Below are 10821 nucleotides of genomic sequence, written 5' to 3'. Positions count from 1 at the left end.
CTATTTCCCTTTCACTTTCCCTGATACTCCTTAGTCTTTAAACTTCCTCCCTAAGCTCGGCCACCAGTGAAAGGAGATCATTCACCTGTTCACACCACAGGCAGCTTTTCTCCTCACTGCCCCCTGAAACCACTGCTAAGCTCAAACACTCTGCACAGGAATGGGTCAGGACAGACACATCCTTTTTGGAGGGTTCCATCTAGTTACTTGTACTAACTACAGTTTTCGATTGCGTAAAAACCACTACTACCAGAAACACCAAAACCACCCAACCAACAGAAACACTGCAAACAACACACAGTAAACCTTCCTAACAAGAAAACCTGCAACCCTGCCTGCTTGCCCTGCCTGTGCACACTGCCTCGTGAATTGTCCCTCAGAGACATGCCAGGGCCCTGTTTGCCCACTCCTGTTTGCCACAAACCCTAGAGGCCTCTCTTAATTCGCCCGCTAACCAAGGAGGGAGGAAGCTGCAGCCCATCCCTGCGTAACTCACAGGCGCTTGATGGCTTCCCTCTTTTCCTGGGCATGCCACTGGAGGAGGTCCAGGCCCAGATGGTCCCAGGCAAGGAAAGGTCCCTCAGCCCAGGGACGCTCAGCATGGGCTGCCCCATCCTCCCCGGGGACCCGCCACTGGTCACAGCAGCCCCTGCCCGGCTCCTGCCTGCCCACACCGTGGCCATCCCCAGCTGCCCCTGGGCACGGAACTCAGCCAGTGCTGATCCTGGCTGGGCTTTGCTGCTGCTACCACCCGGACACTGGGGTGACAGCTCCATCTCTTTAGTGCAATAGAAGAGCTGGGCCAAGCCCTGCCCACCTTCAGTAGGGGCCAGAGAGCAGGGCTGGTGCCTTCAGGGGGAGAGGACCTTGTCTGGCTGGAGGCAGCATCTGCACAGCCACAAGCTGTTAAAGCAGCTGGCACAGGGACATCAGGCATGGGCATGGAGATGTGCCATGCAATTAGAGGTCCAGTTCTCCCTTAGGTGTTTGGCGGGACATATGAAGGGAGGAAGATACAACTGTGAAAGAGGCCATGGCAAGAGACACAGGGAACAGAGGCTCTGCTATACCTATCATGCACTGCTTGTGCCCATCCTGCAAGCAGAATATCATTGAGATTCATCAAAGTGGAATCAGGGCACGTGTTCCTGTCTTGCTTTGAACCTCTACAAGATCCGTGGGGAGAGTGAGCCCGTGATGTGCTGCACTGCTGAGCTGGCAGCACGGTGGATACGGGCAGGACGTTCTCTGTTTCCCCCAGAGCTGGGGCCTGCAGGCACCTTGCCGGCCCTTGGCACAGGCTGTGCCAGCCAACAAAGCCCAGCAGGCCGGGAGGAGAGCCTGCTGGGCTTTGTTGTTTCTCAGCCAGCAGGAAGCTGAGAGAAGCCCCTGCTCTGGAACTGAGGCAGTTCTTGCACAAGCAAACAAAGATGGTGACTTGAAAAGATTCCCACTGTGCTCAAGGTTTGCCTCTGAAGACTAAGAGTTGAGCTGGTCAAGAATCCCTGGAAATATCTGGGAAATGGTTTTACGTCACTTGGTTGTGACTAGGTACAAAGTTCCCGTGGGAAAAGATCTTTGCTTAAGCATCAGGCTGGGTGTCTTAGGGTGTCTTAGTTCTTCACAGAGTAAAGATTACCACAGAAATGCCATTTTATTTTTTATTGTATAAGTGTAAAAAACTTTCCAGAACTGTAAAACTACTTTAAAAATACAAATGTATTCTGGAAAAAGGGATGAATATTTTGGTGATATGTCTCTACAAAAAATATTTCTAAATATTTCTAAAAATTAAAAGTGAAGAAAAAATAGGTTTGCCTTTTCAGGATTTTAATACTATTTTGTAAAGTCCTTAACTACTACACTACTCGGGAATAAATATTTAGGGATGTCTCTCTACAGTAAATAAATTTTAAAATATTTTTTCAAAAGTCAAATTTCTAAAAATGAAAAACAAAGAAAAATAGTGTCACTTGTTCTCAGGAGCCCCATGCTGCTGCCTGCCCCCGGGCTCCCCCATCCCCTCGGGGCCCCGCCGCTGGGCACAGCAGCCCCTGCCTGGCTCCTGCCTGCCCACACCATGGCCATTCCCAGCTGCCCCTGGGCACGGAGCTCAGCCAGTGCTGCTGCCGGGTGGGCTTTGCTGCTGCTACCTCCAGACACTGGGGTGACAGCTCCATCTCTGTAGTGCAAGAGAAGAAGGGGCCATCGCCTACCCTGGCGGGGCAGCAGGGCTTAACTCCAGTGTTGTTTAGAGGGCAAGGCCAGGGAGCTGAGGGGCAGAGGAAGGGATGTGTTGGTCTCAGGAGGGACTGGAGTGTGCTCAGCTGGGCCTGGGGTCTCCAGAAGAACTTGAGAATTGGCTGGGATGGGATGCAGGGAGATCAAAAAAGGGATGAAGTCATCTTGGGGAGACCCATGGGGAGAGCAGGTGGCAGTGGGATCTACAGGGTAGTAGGAGGTTTCCTTGTAGATGGCTGTTCTTGGGTTCCCTTCACAGAACAGGTGAGAGGGCTGTCCAGGCCCTTATGACGGCCAGAGGAGCAGCTCAAACTGTCTGGGAGTGAGGTGCAGCCACCGTCTTTAAACTCCTGTCCAGAGGTGCTCCTGTGGAGAGAGGAGGTGGCTGAGGCCCCAGCTGCCAGTGGCACACAGGGAGCCTCGTGCACAGCAGGGCCCAGAGCTGGCAAGGCTCCCCAGCACGGCTGGAGCTGCTGGCACAGCTGGGCCCAGCTGGACAGCTGCCCCTCAAGGCCCCGGCCAGCAGGGCACGGCTCTGGGCAGGGTCCCTGGCCAGGAGCGGGCCCCAGAGCACCTCTGCCTTTCAAGGGCAACCTCGGCCCTGCTCTTTCTCCTCCCCACCTCCCTCTGCCTCTGCCCCGTGCCCCTGGGGCTGCTCTTGGCCAGGCAGCCTCAGTGGGAGCCAGCACTGACTGCTGCCCCAGTGGGCCCCCAGGACAAGGCCCAGCAATTGAGAGGCCAATGAAAGCACTGGGCAGCAGCAGAACCCTCAGCAGAGTTATTTGGACAACCATGGACTGGCCACAGCACCAATGCAGCCTCAGTGGGAATGCTTACTGTCTACATTAGACTTTCAAAAGAAACTCTTTCAGGGAAAGATGACCACTCACCATTTCTTCTTCCAGTTACACCAGATTCTGACACAGAACAATATGAGAGTAAGGTCCAACAGAAGCAGGGCTGCCATTAACCCTGCCCAGCAGCCTGTTCCCATATAGAAGACACTTCCGAGGCCTTCCTGGGCATGGGGAAGACGTGTTGTGGTGCTGGCTGCATCTGTGGGAGCAATGGGGAGTGTGAGCCCGTGCTGTGCTGCACTGCTGAGCTGGCAGCACGGTGGATATGGGCAGGACGTTCTCTGTTTCCCCCAGAGCTGGGGCCTGCAGGCACCTTGCCGGCCCTTGGCACAGGCTGTGCCAGCCAACAAAGCCCAGCAGGCCGGGAGGAGAGCCCGGGGGCAGCGCAGCTGCTTGGGCAGTGGCTGCTGCCAGGGACAGGGGCCAAAGCCATCCCTGAGCAGCCACTGCCAGCCCTGGCCCTCCCTGCCCCGTGACAGCTCCCCCAGCCCCAGGGAACAGGCTCAGGCCCTGTCAGGACCCAGTGCAGCCCCTGCCCAGTCGGGAGCCAGGGGTGGCTCTGGCCCTGGGCTGGCGGCAGGGCTCCCGCTCGGGGCTGCTCCTGTGCCTTGGGCCTCTGGGCACTCAGGGCCAGCTCCGCAGCAGCTGCAGCGCCAGGGACGTTGCTGCACCAGTCCCGTTTCCCCGGGGCTCTGAACCAGCTCCAGAGGCCTGGAAGCCGAGGCGCCTCCAGCTTTGGCTGCTGCCGGGCCGGGCAAGGGCAGGCCCTGGGGGAAGAGCTGCTGCCACACAGCCCCGGCCAGGGCTGAGCCCGGCACAGCAATTACCTGCTGTGCCTGTGCCCATGTCTGGCATCGCCTTCCTTCCTGCAGCAGGGGCTACCCATGGGGAAATGCTTCCTCCAGGATGTGCCTCCTTCTGCACAGATGTTTGGCCCATCACTTCAGACAGGAAAAAGGACAGTTGGATTAGATGGAAGACTTCCTGATTTGGGTGCCGGCATCTTCAGGATGTCATGCGTGTTAAACATGGGGATAGGTTTCAGAAAATGTCTTGGCTTTCAGGGCAGGGTCAGGGCTCCCCTGTTTCCAAACAGCTGCCATGCCTGAGCCGCAGGAGCGGTGAGGGGATCGCGCAGGGCGAGGGCACACACCTGCATGGTTCTGTGCTGGCACCTGCAGCGATGCCCCCCTGGCCCAGCTTTGGGCTCTGATCTGGCAGCTCTCCCAGGGGAAAGGCCTTGACCTACCCTCAGCATCTCCCAGAGGCTCAGTCCTGGATGTGGGTTCAGAAGCTGCACCACCTTCACCAGCAGGTTCAGCTGCAAAGAAAGGCAGGACAGAAGAGCTCCTGTGGCACTGCAGGAGATCCTCAGGCTGCCCACAAGGCTCAGCCCTGGGGCACAGCCCTGGGCCCAGCCCCTTCCCTCTCTGCTCTTCTCTGTGGCTGCACAGAACACATGGAAGGACACATGGGCATTGCACAGGAGGAAGATGGACAGCTAAATGCTCCTTCCTCCCACTAACAGTGATCCTGTGGGATCCCTCAGGGCTCCAGAAGGGAGCAGAGGAAATTTTCCATATTCCATCAACCTTCAGATGATCTTAAGTGAAAGGGCAAATGTATGAGCTCTTGACACCTGCTCACTGCGTATTCTCTCAGGAAAGGTACATTGAGCACTTGCCTCCAGGATTTCCCATGAGTCTCAAGCCATAATCCAGCAGGTTTCCCAGATAATCCATGTCTTGTTCCCAACCTAGAAGTTTGCAAAGATCAGAACCATTTCCATGATGTGCTGGGATCCCCTTCTGCCTCAGGGAACTGGGCACTGCATATAGGTCAGGTAAGGCCATGGGAGCCAGATGTGAATGGACAAGGCCAAAGCTGCTCAGGGGCCTGGGGAGCTCTGGGCAGGCTCATGGTCAATCCCCATCCTCTTTGCAGGCCCTGTGCAACATCCCTGGAGAGGTGCCTGGAGCAGCCCAGGGCCCGTGGGGGTTCTCTCAGTCGCACAAGGAAAATGCTCCTTGAATCCCTGGGGAGAACTGCAGCAGGCAGTGCTGCAAGTATCCCTCGCAAACTCCCTCCTGCCTCTCCTCCCAGCCACCCTTCCTCCATCTGCCCACGGAACAGCTCCCACAGCCCAAGGGGACCCAGCCAGGCCCTCTCAGGACACGCTGGAGCCTTGCTCTGCCCCTCTGTCCTTTCCCCACCATGGGCACCCCGTGCAGTCACTCCCAGGTTTCAGGACATGTCTCCCATGGAGGGACCCCAGCAGGACTGCTCAGTGCCCTGAGCCTGCTCGGGATAATTCCCCTGGGTTGTGCCCTCACTTCCAGGCAGCAGAGAGAGCAGCTCAAGCCTCAGCAGGGCTCAGGCCCAGAGGCACAGCAATTACCTCCTGGGCCTGTGCCTGGCATCGCCTCCAGTCCTACAGCAGAGGCTGTCATGGAGCCACTGCTTCCTCTGGTAAACGCCGCCTTCTGCCCAGCCTCTCCATCCACTTCTGGAGAAAGGAAGAGGGACGGCTGGATCAGGTGGGGCTGTTCCCCACTGGGGAGGTGGTGCCTTCAGCAGCCAGTACTTGTGAAATTCATGGTTAAGGATCAGGAATCCACACAATTTTCTGGGTAGGCCAGGGTCCACTTTCATGATAACACCCGCCCTTAGTGATCATCCTGGAGACTATGAAATTTCAGGGGATCTCTGGCTCGTGGTGCAGTTTGGGCTCCCTGTCAGCTGATGCCAAATGCCTTCCTGCAGAGGCTGGGCAGAAGCTGCAGCCAGGTCAGCCTGGGAAACAGCCCTGCAGGGCGTGAAAGCAGCAGCGGGGCAGCGAGGCTGCCATGGATCCCTTCCCGCTGTGCCGGGCACGGCGTGTCCAGATGTGCAGCCAAAGGCCCCGGCTGCTGAGTCCCAGGGGAAGCATGAAGGAAATGCACCCACCTTGTCCTCCTCCCTGCAGCAATTCTTTCAGCATTTGCCTCATGTTTTTGGATGGCTCATGGGGTTTCTGGTGTCCTGTAGCTTTGTTCTTTCCCCTCGGAGGACCTTAGAGCAACAGAGTTCCATTTCCCAGGAACGGATCCCAGAAAAGCAGGGCTCAGCCTGTGGGGTCATCAGGGACACACTACTCACCCCTGCCATGGGAGCTGGGCTTTTGTGTAGGAATCAGCAAAGCAGCTAGACAAGTCCTCCCTGCAGACACACCTGGAACACAAGAGCCACAGAAGCTTCTGTCACCTGATTCCTGCCAGGTTCACAACAATTATTCCTTGGTGGCACACTGAGAACATACCTGACGGTGGCTCAGATAGGACCAACACTTTATGCAGCCAAGCTAATGGAGAAGCCTTCCCAGACACCTCATCTAGAAGGGAGCAGAGATCAGACCCATCTCCATGGTGTGCTGGAGTCCCCTTCTGCCTCAGGGAACTGGGCACTGCAAGGGGCTCAGGTAAGTTTGTGGGAGTCGGATGTGAATGGATAAAGCCAAAGCTGCACAGCAGCCTGGGGAGCTCTGGGCTGGCTCCTGGTCACACTCCAGACTCTTTTCAGGCCCTGTGAAACATCCTTGGATGTAGGAATGTAGGAGAGTGCCCCCTAATTACAGAGTGGCAAAGCTAACCTTTATCCCCCAAAAAAGGAATGAAGCCCAGAAGTTTCTCCCAAAGATCAGGTGACAAGCCACCTCAAAGGACCCCAGAGGCTTCAGTAAAAACTCTGGGTCACCTAACTGGATAGAAGCCAAAAAGTCCCGCCTGACCCATCAGGTAGAAAAGGGGAGGACAAAAGAACCAAAGGGCTTTTGTGAAGGTGTTTATACCAGTGGCAGACTGCTGTACCTGCATCGGATTTTTCTGTTTGTTATTTTGCCTTTTATTAAACCTTTTTGTTTCTAACACTGCAGCAGAAGCCATCCTGCTCATTATTTGCCTCCAAAGGTAATAGCTGAGCTATCCTTGGGTGTGCTGGGTTCCCTTTTTGAAGGTTTATAACACCCGGCCTGAGAAAAAAGAACCCAGCACGTGGCGCCCGGACAGTATTTCTCCTATTGAGGAAGATGGTCTAGGGATTTTTTGATTACCTCCATCAAAATAGGACATTTTTACTTGGTATTTGTGTTTTTGAGGGAGCAGGCCTGCACCTGAGTTTTTTGTCCCTTTAAAATAGAAAACCCAGAAGAAGGGATTTGAGATTGAGAGGGAATCTCGAATCAAAGCCTCATACTGGTGAAGAGGAGGCTGTAATCGGAGACGGGACTGGAGCAGCACCGCAGCCTCAGAGGACTCTGTCGCTCAGCTCAGCTGATTTGTCACTGTTGTGACCCAGGACCTGGGAAGAATTTCATACCAAGAAGGACAACTGGAAAACTCTGGTGAGTGCCACCATGGGAAATCGGTTGTCTTTAGCTGAGCAGGATTTTTTTTCATATTTCAATTATAAGTTAGAAATTCAAGATATTCAGTTTGACAACAAACAGCTTAAAAAGCTTGTAAAATGGGTCTTAACAGAGTTCCCAAATTCAGACATGTCTCAGAAACTCGATCCAGACTTCTGGGATTCGGTCGGACTGAAATTACGTAACATGGAAAAGAATAAGAAGTCCAACTTAAAGCTGCGTCCAATATTCAGGACAGTCTTAAAATTTGTAACAATGGAAAGTGCAAAGCAAGCAAAGAATGCACACAAGCAAGCAAAGATCAGGGACAGGGCAGAATGCAGGCAGCAAAAGCAGGACCGGGAGGAGAGGAGAAAGAGGAGTTCTGAGGGGACCCAGAAGCCTTCCCTTAATCCAGTCGAGAACCAGAAACCCCGGAGGAGTGGCCGGGAGGTGGCCAGGCCAGCTGCCCTCCCCCTTCCCCACCCCCGTCCTGGGAGAGAGGGGAGCAGACCAGCCCTGGCCAGGCTCCTCTGCAAACCACATCTTTCACAATCCCTGCCATACCTAAGTCCTCTGTATTCCCTCTGAAAAGCTGCCTTTGGCGCTCGAAATCGGTGAATTTTGGCAGTACAATGGAAAAAAGCCGAGCCGATTGTGTCCACTCTGAGAACAGAGGAGTTCATGGCAGACGCCATGATGGCCCCGGCCCAGCCCCGCCCTTCGTGGGCGTGGCTCACCCTCCTCCTCCTCGGGCTCCCAGCAGTCCCTGCGTGGCTCCTCCCTGAGCTCCTGCCCATCAGAGCAGGGACACGCCCCTTTTGTGGGCGGAGCCTGGGTGGTGTCCCCGCCCCTGCTCCCCGCCCACAGCCCGGGAGGGCACGCCCCCTCCCCGCCGAGCGTGGGAACCGGATGTGATGCCCGGAAGTCACCCTGTCCAAGATGGCGGCGCCCATGTCAGACACCTTGCCGGAACAAGAAACAAATTATTCCTATGCTCCACAATGTAATTCCAAATAATCTAAGGAAGAGTTTAACACACAAGGTGTCACAGATACCTGGCAGAGGATAAGAAAGGATGCAGTTCAGGAAGGAGAGTGGGGAATTGCATCAAAGTTAAAAGTTTTTCCTGTGAGGTGCACAGCAGGTCCTGCACCGAGAGGGAGCTGGCAGCAGATCAGTTTTGCTGAGTTAAAAGAGATTTGCAGAGCCTCTCGTTTGTATGGTAGCGATTCTGCATATTTCAGTAGTCTTTTACAAGCCACCTTTACAGCAAATGTATTTACTCCACACAATTTAAAGCAGCTTTGCACATCCCTGCTGTCCCCAATGGAATTTTCTCTGTGGGAACTGGCATGGAAACGTTTGTTAAATGACTTTTTAGGAGGTTATGCAGGAACTCCAGCCACTGCAAATTTGACTATAGATCAGCTCTCAGGTGAAGGAGCTCATACAGATCCTCAAACACAAGCCCGGACTCTCAATTAACAAGTATTACAGGATATCAAAGAAGCAGCAAAAACAGCTTTGTTACAGGTTCCTGATGGCAACAAACCAGAACTAGATTTCACAGAAATAAAACACAGAATAGATGAGCCTTATATTAAGTTTTTGGACTGTTTGAAAATGGCATTAGAAAAGCAAATTCCAATAGACGGAGCCAGACAAGAGTTATTAAAATGGCTCGCAATTTCTAATGCAAACCCGAGCTGCAAAAAAGTATTAGGTGCATTGCCACAGGGTCCTGAGCCCAGCCTGACCCAGCTCGTGGATGCTTGAACCGCCTGGGCACCCCTGAGCCTGCAGCAGCCATGCAGGCAGAGGTGCTGGCCAGTGCCATCACAGCAGCTCAGGAAAACACCCCAAAGCAGCAGGAAAAAGCAGCAGAAATGCAAACACAAGCCCTAGCAGAGGCTCTAAGAGCATTCAGAGGTGCAATTGAAAACCAGCAGACTCCAAGGGACACGTGCCATTCGTGTGGCCAGAGAGGTCATTTCAAAGGGGATGTCCTGGGGCCCGCAGAAGGCCACTGCCCAGAAACAGTGGATACAGAGGTTTCTGTCACGTGCTAACAGCTGTCACCCAGCACAGGGCTGTCCGTGCCATCTGCCGGGAAACGTGCAGCCCGGCACGGGGCAGTGGCTGCCATGACACAGGAACCCTGCACCAGGGGCAGAGAGCACCACAGGCCACCACGGTCAGAGCTGCAGCACGTCTGTGCAGGACTGCCGACCACAATGTCCCCAGGTGCCAGACTGGAGCTGTCCCCAGCCCAGCCAGTGGTGCTGACCAATGCCATTGCTCACACAGTGCCCACAGGACAGCTGGGGCCTGAACCACAACCACGTCAGTTCCTCATCGTGGGAGTGAGCAGATCCCATGCAGAAGGTTTTTATGTCATTCCAGCTGTGCTCTCTGTCACCTGTTCACAGGAAATTACAGTGTTGGCTTTGTGTCCAGACCCTCCATGCTTTTTACCCAAAGGACTGACCACAGCACAAGCTTTCCTCCTACCAGAGTCCCAGAACAGCACAGCTGCCATGGCCTGGACCAGGCTCATCAGCCGCGGGCGGCCTCAGCTCACCTGTGTGCTGCAGCCCCTCGGGCAGCCATCACCCTCAGTGGCCTGACAGATCCCGGAGCAGACGGCATCTGGCACCGGAATGGCCACAGGACTGGGCCACGGTGCCTGCGCTGGATCAGCTGACAGCTATTGGTGGTCACTGTGAGAGCTCTCGAAGCTCCCACTCAGGCACATTTGAGGGGCCTGCAGGTCGTGTTGCCACCACAAGACCATTCGTTGTAGGAGCTGATTTTGTCCTTTGGGGCCGGGGCATTTTGTCGCAATGGGGTGTGAGGTTAGAAACTGGATTTTAACAAAAGCTGTTGATGGACATAACACTTTAAAACTGACATGGATATCTAATACACCCGTCTGGGTCAGCCAGTGGCCCTTACCCAAAGAGAAACTTGCTGCTTTAGAGCAGTTGGTACAGGAACAGTTAACCAAAGGTCACTTAACTCCAACTACTAGTCCCTGGAACACCCCAGTTTATGTAATCAAAAAGCCAAACAGTGGGAAGTGGAGGTTGTTGCAGGATCTCAGAAAAGTTAATGAAGTGATTCAAGAAATGGGTTCTTTACAACCAGGTTTACCCTCTCCTGTTATGGTTCCAAAAGATTGGAAGCTGTCTGTTATTGATTTAAAAGACTGTTTTTTCAATATTCCTTTGCATCCAGATGATGCACCAAGATTTGCATTTTCCATCCTATCCATAAATCAGCAAGCACCCTTGAAAAGATATCATTGGCTTTCTCTACCAGAAGGAATGAGAAATTCCC

The 10821-nt window shown here is 54.1% G+C and overlaps 2 long non-coding RNA genes across 2 annotated transcripts; both read right to left on the bottom strand.

Annotated features, from left to right (window-relative positions):
* Nucleotides 1-1647: 1647 nt before the first annotated feature.
* On the bottom strand, nt 1648-4218 carry LOC135299860 (uncharacterized). Its single transcript, XR_010361701.1, has 3 exons — nt 3926-4218; nt 3132-3297; nt 1648-2607 (listed from the first exon to the last, which is right to left on the bottom strand). It is a non-coding gene; the product is annotated as an uncharacterized LOC135299860 (long non-coding RNA).
* A 188-nt stretch (nt 4219-4406) lies between these two features.
* LOC135299859 (uncharacterized) lies at nt 4407-8178 on the bottom strand. The gene is made up of 5 exons (XR_010361700.1): nt 8047-8178; nt 6237-6308; nt 6045-6149; nt 5497-5604; nt 4407-4854 (listed from the first exon to the last, which is right to left on the bottom strand). It is a non-coding gene; the product is annotated as an uncharacterized LOC135299859 (long non-coding RNA).
* Between the last annotated feature and the right edge of the window lie 2643 nt (nt 8179-10821).

The sequence above is a fragment of the Passer domesticus genome, chromosome 4 (assembly GCF_036417665.1).
Source record: "Passer domesticus isolate bPasDom1 chromosome 4, bPasDom1.hap1, whole genome shotgun sequence".
Taxonomy (NCBI): Eukaryota; Metazoa; Chordata; class Aves; order Passeriformes; family Passeridae; genus Passer; species Passer domesticus.
Note: the sequence above shows the minus strand (reverse complement) of the source record. Positions and strands in the feature narration are given on the sequence as shown.